Here is a 9,432-nt window from a genome sequence, read left to right on the forward strand (position 1 = left end):
TGCAATTTTTTTTCCGCGTACCTATTTTTTCTCAAAAGTCCTCAACAATACCTACAACTTTGCCGAAGACACCAAATTGATCAGAAAATTCACTCAAAAGTTACAGCTGTTTGAATATTTACATATCATTCATGTATGGACAGCAGCCAAAATTGTATGGAGACTTGTATGGGTGAACCAATGACGCAAAATAGCTTATTTGGTCATAGGGAAGGGCCCCACAAAGTTTAAGTCAAATTAAAAAATACAAAAAATAAAAATGGTCGAAATCGGCCGATTTCGTAGAGAGTTGCTCAACTGCTTCATTGGGTTTCCACTAATCATTTTTGAGATATTCATTTTTTTTAGTATAGAAAATTATTTATTCAAAAAAGCGTTACGAAATCCACCTTTAGGTGGTTGGTGCCTTCCTCGCATACATAAAGTGATTACACTACACAGCCTCAAAAAAGTGTATAAAAAACACTTATTTTTATCAAAATATCTGTGATCCGGCCTCATAAAAGTGTATTAAAAACCCTAAAGTAATTTTAACTTATGATAGGGTTATCAGATCTTCAATCTTTTGGGCTCGTTGGAAAGGTCTTTTGATAACCTATCCAACGATGGGTCGCATGATAGATCCGGACAGCTTTTTCATCAAAATATTTGAGATCCGGCATCAAAAAAGTGTATAAATAACACTAAAGTGCTCATAACTTTTGATTGGGTTGTCAGATCTTCAATGTGCTAGACGCATTGGAAAGGTTTTTCAAATACCTAAAAATGTATAGCATGACGGGTATTCTACACTGAAATAAAAAAAAAGTACCAAATTCCTAAATTCTAGGAATTTTGCCACTTTTCCTTATTTAGTAATCGGGTTTTTTGGATTACTTAATAAGGAAAGGAAGCAAAATTCCTAGAATTTAGGAATTAGGTACTTTTATTTTATTTCAGTGTAACAAAACCACCCTTTTTACAATCTTCCGATGTTAGCTGAAATCGTTTTTTAGCATAACTTTTGAAATACTATTCTAAACTTCATAGTATTAACTAGGGTCTTGTGGGACCCCAAGACGAATCGGTTCAACCAGTTCAGAGATAATCGAGTGCATATTTTTTTGGTGCAGACACACGCACAGACATTTGTTCAGAATTTGATTCTGAGTCGATAGGTATACGTGAAGGTGGTTCTACGAGGTCGAATAAAGAAGTTCATTTTTCGAGTGATTTTATAGCCTTTCCTCATTGAGATCAGTAGTGCGGTGCCTGTGTGGACGCTCAGTCCTGTTTTTTCGTGTTATTTTCCGTCTCTTTTGTGTCGCTGTTCGAGTGCATGGGGTGATTGGTGTGGCTTTTCGGGACGCGCAGTTCTGTTTTTTTACCTTCTTTTTTTTCATTGTTTTTTTTTCACTCGCGTTCGTTGGCCGATGAGTTTTTTTGTGTTGGTCTCAATTTATAGTTTTCTATAAAAACGTACCTGTTTTTTCAGACTAGCAAGTCGTATTGCTGGATTAAGCCCTTTCTATATCATTGATGATTGGAAGGCACGCCGTCGAATATTTTTTAAGGCTTATGATAGAAAATCATTTCAATAAATGAAGCCCTTCCTACATCACCGTTGATCGGAAGGCACGCCGACGGAGAATTTCTGGAGAATCGCGGTCGAATTTATACTATATTTAAATCCCTAGATAGGTATCTTTCCGCAGCCGGCTGCCTAAGATTTTTAAAATTTCAACCGATAAACAAATTGCTTATGATCGCATCACCTACCACAGTGAATCCTGACCTCATACCCATTAGCCCGGGTCAAAAAAATTAAAGTTGCTCAAATCAAAAATTATATGAGATTGCCCGAAAGAGTACTCAAAATGGTGGCTCAGGCCAAAATTTCAGCCCATTTGGTTGAAAACTGACTTGCCTTGAGCAGGAACAAGTTTAAATGGGAATTAACCCGTAAAACTGGAGCATTTATGTAAATTGCTGTGCACAAATCAGCCGTTAACAAATGACGACTTTTGCATACCATGGGGTCCTAGGGGATGGTCTGGGGAACAATTCCTCCGAAGGGTGCAAGACGATCCGAGGCCCCAGGTCTTGCCTTGAGCCGGATTCATTCCGGCGTCACAGAAATTCTCATGGTCCCAGCAAAATGTATAGGGAAAAATCAAAGCACACTAAGAAGGCTGCCTCGATCAGAGGACACCACATGGCAATCAGCCACCACGTGGCAGGAAAATTACTTCAAATTCGGGTTCAAAATTACATTTTGCGTTTTTAAGGTTTTTTTGATCAAATAGATGGCTGAATAAAGTGTTCTAGGAATAACAAAACTACTTTAAAAGCAAAAATTGATTATACCCTCCTGCCACGTGGTGGCTGATTGCCATGTGGCGTCCTCTGATCGAGGCAGCCTTCTTAGTGTGCTTTGATTTTTCCCTATACATTTTGCTGGGACCATGAGAATTTCTGTGACGCCGGAATGAATCCGGCTCAAGGCAAGACCTGGGGCCTCGGATCGTCTTGCACCCTTCGGAGGAATTGTTCCCCAGACCATCCCCTAGGACCCCATGGTATGCAAAAGTCGTCATTTGTTAACGGCTGATTTGTACACAGCAATTTACATAAATGCTCCAGTTTTACGGGTTAATTCCCATTTAAACTTGTTCCTGCTCAAGGCAAGCCAGTTTTCAACCAAATGGGCTGAAATTTTGGCCTGAGCCACCATTTTGAGTTCTCTTTCGGGCAATCTCATATAATTTTTGATTTGAGCAACTTTAATTTTTTTGACCCGGGCTAATACCCATCTTACTAACCCCTCAAAACTCATGTGATACTTTGTCGGAGACGCAGTCGATTTGGCGGTCCCATCACTCAAGTATCGGCTAACATTCCCATCCACTTCCCCGTGTCTTACCTCTGGTCGTGGCCGGCGTCGGTATTGATCAGCACGATAGGGACCTTTGAAAATTGCGAAGGGGTGATGATTGGTTCCTACTTTTCATCTGTGGTCCACGGAGCAATGTTTGGGGGTCCTGGTCAATAACGAAGTAGCAGCTACGGGTAGACACCAATGCTATGCTATGCTATGATTTTATAGCCTTTCCTCATTGAGGTGAGGAAGGCAAAACTATTACATTACAACAATCACTTCCCTAATGAACACAGTGTGTTCCTTGAAAGGGTTGTGATTAGAACTGGAAAGACTAACACATATTTAGAGGAACTTCAAGATTTAAGTTAATAATTACTATCACTGGTAATCATTACACATTTTCTAACGTACAATGTAACTCTCTGAATGGCTACGAATGTGGCTCACTAGCTTCCTTTTGAACTCACTCAGGGTTTGCAATTGTTTTATATCTTCCGGCAAATTGTTATAGATATTAGGACCACGTGTTAAGAATTGTCTAACTTTAGCTGATCCGTCAATAACGGAATAGCCACTCATTTGGCAATCAACCATGCTCATGTTCAAACATGTTGGTCGATGTAATTTGAGAAATTGCATTACCTGAAATATGCATTCAGAGAACTTTTAAATAGATAAATAATAATCAAGTAGTGTAATGGCTGAACATTTAGTTATCATTTTGACAAAAAAAAATATCACAAATTCATCAGCTCATTTTGTTCCGCGATACCAATACCGATTGTGTCAAATTACTCCGAGCGTGGGAAAATCAATGTTAGAATGCCAAAATCACGATTCGTATCGGTTTTCCGCAAAGCTCGCGGGACAAAAACTAACACAACTGCTTCGATACGTATCCGTCTGTAGTACCTCAAAATCATGATTTATTAACTCGACATTGGGCCTTGCCGGATACTGACTGCGGGACTGTTTGATTGTGGGCTTTTTCGAAGGAATGATAAATTTGTGGCGCTGGCGTTGGGAACACAAAAGTTTGCAATCTACCATTAGAGTGGCGCATTAACGCGGGTGGAATTGGCTAATTGGGGGTGGGATTGGCCGCGCTAATCGCTCCGCTGGCCCGGATTCGCGTAATGATTTGTATTAGTTTTTGATTGTTTCGGGGGAGTTACGAGGTGTGTTTGTTTGACTTGTTTACAAATGGTGGTGCTTTATCTTGATTAGTTTCAAATTTTAATTGATGAACCAAGCCGAATCAATTCTAGCTCGATTTCATTTCTGTTTATTGAAAGTTTCTTATTGATATGACAACAAGGAAATTGCCAATAAAACATAGGAAAAGTCAAAACTAATGTCACCAATAAAATCGTATCATAAAACCGCAAAATGTCACATACGACACAGAAAACCAGAACAAGATCAAGCCCACCATAAAACTGTTTTCCGCCACGGTCATCGGTGCCGTATAAACGCGTCTTTTATCAAAGTTGCAAATTCCACCATAAAACCCTTTCCTGGAGCACGGCCGCCACCAATAAAAGCTCACGAATTGTCGTTTTATGCAAATATTGGACGGATGTGTCGCCAGTGGTTGAGAAAGGCCCTTAAAATCCAACTAGGTTGAAGGCGTTGTAGTCGTCGGATTTCATGACCTGACCTGGGGGTTGCGGCAAAACTTTTGCGTTCCATATTGAGCTGGCAAACGGTGTCGGTAGTCAAACTAGTAACGGCAAGAGGATTGAAGAAGTGAATTACCAGGGACAGTTATGGTTAACAGATGTGTCACAAAATATTGGTAGATAGAATAATATTGAAATTGTATCAGTCTTTTCGAAATGATCACAAAAAAATCCTAAAAATTTGCTTATAAAACATTAAAGATTGGACCAATAATTGCTGTTAAACAGCCTCTTATGTAGTGTTTAGTATTGAGGTATTTTAGTTTTTAAGTATTTTAGTATTTTAGTATTTTAGTATTTTAGTATTTTAGTATTTTAGTATTTTAGTATTTTAGTATTTTAGTATTTTAGTATTTTAGTATTTTAGTATTTTAGTATTTTAGTATTTTAGTATTTTAGTATTTTAGTATTTTAGTATTTTAGTATTTTAGTATTTTAGTATTTTAGTATTTTAGTATTTTAGTATTTTAGTATTTTAGTATTTTAGTATTTTAGTATTTTAGTATTTTAGTATTTTAGCATTTTTTATTTTAGCATTTTAGTATTTTAGTATTTTAGTATTTTAGTATTTTAGTATTTTAGTATTTTAGTATTTTAGTATTTTAGTATTTTAGTATTTTAGTATTTTATTATTTTAGTATTTTAGTATTTTAGTAATTTAGTATTTTAGTATTTTAGTATTTTAGTATTTTAGTATTTTAGTATTTTAGTATTTTAGTATTTTAGTATTTTAGTATTTTAGTATTTTAGTATTTTAGTATTTTAGTATTTTAGTATTTTAGTATTTTAGTATTTTAGTATTTTAGTATTTTAGTATTTTAGTATTTTAGCATTTTAGTATTTTAGTATTTTAGTATTTTAGTATTTTAGTATTTTAGTATTTTAGTATTTTAGTATTTTAGTATTTTAGTATTTTAGTATTTTAGTATTTTAGTATTTTAGTATTTTAGTATTTTAGTATTTTAGTATTTTAGTATTTTAGTATTTTAGTATTTTAGTATTTTAGTATTTTAGTATTTTAGTATTTTAGTATTTTAGTATTTTAGTATTTTAGTATTTTAGTATTTTAGTATTTTAGTATTTTAGTATTTTAGTATTTTAGTATTTTAGTATTTTAGTATTTTAGTATTTTAGTATTTTAGCATTTTAGTATTTTAGTATTTTAGTATTTTAGTATTTTAGTATTTTAGTATTTTAGTATTTTAGTATTTTAGTATTTTAGTATTTTAGTATTTTAGTATTTTAGTATTTTAGTATTTTAGTATTTTAGTATTTTAGTATTTTAGCATTTTAATATTTTAGTATTTTAGCATCTTTATTAGCATTTTAGTATTTTTGTATTTTTATTTTAGTATTTTAGTATTTTAGTATTTTAGTATTTTAGTATTTTAGTATTTTAGTATTTTAGTATTTTAGTATTTTAGTATTTTAGTATTTTAGTATTTTAGTATTTTAGTATTTTAGTATTTTAGTATTTTAGTATTTTAGTATTTTAGTATTTTAGTATTTTAGTATTTTAGTATTTTAGTATTTTAGTATTTTAGTATTTTAGTATTTTAGTATTTTAGTATTTTAGTATTTTAGTATTTTAGTATTTTAGTATTTTAGTATTTTAGTATTTTAGTATTTTAGTATTTTAGTATTTTAGTATTTTAGTATTTTAGTATTTTAGTATTTTAGTATTTTAGTATTTTAGTATTTTAGCATTTTAGTATTTTAGTATTTTAGTATTTTAGTATTTTAGTATTTTAGTATTTTAGTATTTTAGTATTTTAGTATTTTAGTATTTTAGTATTTTAGTATTTTAGTATTTTAGTATTTTAGTATTTTAGTATTTTAGTATTTTAGTATTTTAGTTTTTGTGTTTGTTTGTATGGCTTAAATTTTTAATTTTAATTCAGATAATTAATTTAATATTTTGCTGATAAAATTCTGGAGTTAGGAAAGCAACGAAAAGTGCAATTCAAAAATGATTAAAAAGATTTATTTCGTACTCCACTGTAGACACCTCATTCCAGGATATTACTCATTAAGGTCGACTCACTGCAACGCCGTCGACGATGATGGTGACAACAACGTTGGTGTGAATGAAACCGGATTTTCGTTCTGGATACCGCGTCCGTAGTCGCTGGACCGTTGAGACCTGCTGCAACTTGGACAGCGACAACAAGTGGACCATTCTTGTAACTACACACACAACAAGCTCTCTTATGCAATCCGTAATACGATAGTTGGTTATAGTCGGCAACTACTGCCTTTGGATATGGAAAAGGGACACAAGGAACGTTTTGCATACATTATATTCTGGTGTAACTGGAGGCACGAGAGGTCCAAACGACCAGCTGCTGGTCTTAGACGGGGAACCGGCTTTTCGAAAGTGGGACAAGGGCTTGTTCTGCCTACTGGAACCGGAGATTCGATTGTTTTATAGAAGTTTGAGAATCTCACTTCGTATTTAATGGTACTTGACAAGTTCACATGTTTCTATATAAATTATACAGTTTGTGATCGCATGCCAGTGTCGGAAATCTGTCCTCAAACCTAACCTCAAACAATTTGTTTGCATTACCGCGCGTCAGTACCACGTCATAGTTACGCAAGCAAACGCTAAACCGCCGGGGTAATTTTCAGGATATAAACATCAATTACGGTGAACCACTTTCGCACAGCTTTGAGGCCGCGCGTGACACCAAAATGTCGACCGACCGCAAAATCATTTTTGGCCCCGTAAAATCGATTTGCACAGTCACATGTCCTGCACCGTGCCCGCCGGTGGTCCCTTAATGACCCAAACGCCACCGACCAAGGGTCGGATACGCCACGGATTGCTCCGGGGATCAACCGGCCAACCAATTCATTCATTTTATTCCCATTAAGAAAGCCACGCCGCGTGGTCGTAATCAACAAGTTGTTGAAATGTAAGCCCCCCTCACCCAATCAACAGATCGTGATGGAATTGAGATTTGTACTAGTTGATTACACAGCGCGGCCGTGGCGGTGTGGATGCCTCCAGGAAACCGAATCCCAAACGGTGGGATTGAGCAGTTAAGGGAGCAAAACATTGACATAACCTTTGCGCAAACGTCGGTTTGGAGTCCCGAAGGGCACGGTTGGAACTTCAAATGAGACGAAATTTGCGCACCATAATTTCTATATCACGGCTCGACGGTTCTATGCTTGTTAAAGGTACAAACTCGTTAGTGTTTTGATTGGTTTGAACTCATCTGACTACCCAAAAAGGAGGCCTATCTTTAAAAAATTGCTTCCTTTTTTAATATTAGATTAAAATCGTAAAATCTAATTCCAAATTTAAAACAAATATTATCCATCTTAATTAATCAAAGTGAACGTAAGCTTTAATACAGTCACCGGCTAATTTTGCGTGAGCAGCCAGGCAAAGCAGCTCATATCGTGTTATGCTATCCAATTTGGCAGCAGCTCCTGCAAAAATGTGTTGTTTTTTCCAACTCCAACCATCACCGCCTCGAACGGCAAATACGATACGAGAAGCTGGCCCGGGTCAGAGAACATGGTCAGAGTTTATTAAATTTTATATACACACACCGAAAAAAAAAGCTGGCATTTCCACTGCCGGTTCCGCGGGGCGCGAAATTAAGCCCGCTTTTGATGGCGGTGAACAACAAATCGCGCGACTTTGTGCCTGAATTTGATTGTCGGCAAAAAATTGAGCCAGAGGGGTTTGGTTGGAATTTGGGAGCTGGTAATTACGTCGTGTTTTTGTCGCGAAGCTTAAGGGGGCAAATTGTTAAATTAGTTTCAAAATGTCAGATTGATGCGCGATAAGTTGTGCAAATCAAGAACAAATAGTCAATTATTTATTTTTTGTAATCTAGTAGACTGTGATTAGTGTGATGTTTCCTTGTCAACGCCGTCAACTACTGTTTTAAAACGGTTCTGATAAGTTGAACTTTATAAACCTCAAATTAGCGCTAAAGTGCACCTGTCAGAACTATAACTTCCGTCTGCCTATGCCACTCACACTCAACGTGAACTGTTACTGGAGCATGTGGGATAAACTGTTTGTTGACATTCAGGGATATGCCTTGTAGGGTAGGGTAGTCATCAATGAGACACGGGGAACAATGATAAAATGGCTCTCACAAGTCGTAGTTTCAACCAATCAGGCCCATATTTGGGGGAAAGGTGTGTCTACTGGATACACGTCTGCCATTCTAGTGGCTTTGGTTATGGACGCTCCCTTGAAAAGTTATTCATAAATGTTTGATTCTGGGGTGTAAAAGTAAATTATGGACAAAAAATATTTTTTCGCTCGTAGGCTGCCATTAACACCAAAGCTAATATTTCTTCAAATTTCTTTCAACGTTCCATAGGGATTGAGTTGGGCTACAATGTCCTTTCATTAGGTTTGGCCAAAATTTAGAATATACCCAGTATCCAGGACTGTCTCATTGTTCCCCACTCATTTCAGCTCATGGGTAACAATGAGACACTTTGATTTTTCTTCATTAAACTTTTCAAAATCTATGGAAATCTTTCAAAACATGAATTAAAAGTGATTTTTGGCATATTAATAGAGTTTTAACTTCATTTAACCAAAAATACAAAGTTATTTGGTATAAATATACGAATTTTACAAAATTTAAATACTTTTTAGTATAACTTTTGTTAATTAAAGTTTCATGTTGGAAAAATTGCTCTAAAATGTTCAAGGCAAGTTACCTGCAATGGAACAATACAAAAACATGATGTCTTACTAGAAAAATCTTGATTTTCGTAGTGTGTCTCATTGTTCCCCAGCTGTCTCATTGTTCCTGCCAAGTGCGTCTACAATGAGACAGTTGAATAACTCTGGCTGTAGATGTCGGATCGATCTCATATTTTGGTCAATGCTAGAACACATTAAAAGAA

Source organism: Culex quinquefasciatus, chromosome 3, assembly GCF_015732765.1.
Source record: "Culex quinquefasciatus strain JHB chromosome 3, VPISU_Cqui_1.0_pri_paternal, whole genome shotgun sequence".
NCBI lineage: Eukaryota > Metazoa > Arthropoda > Insecta > Diptera > Culicidae > Culex > Culex quinquefasciatus.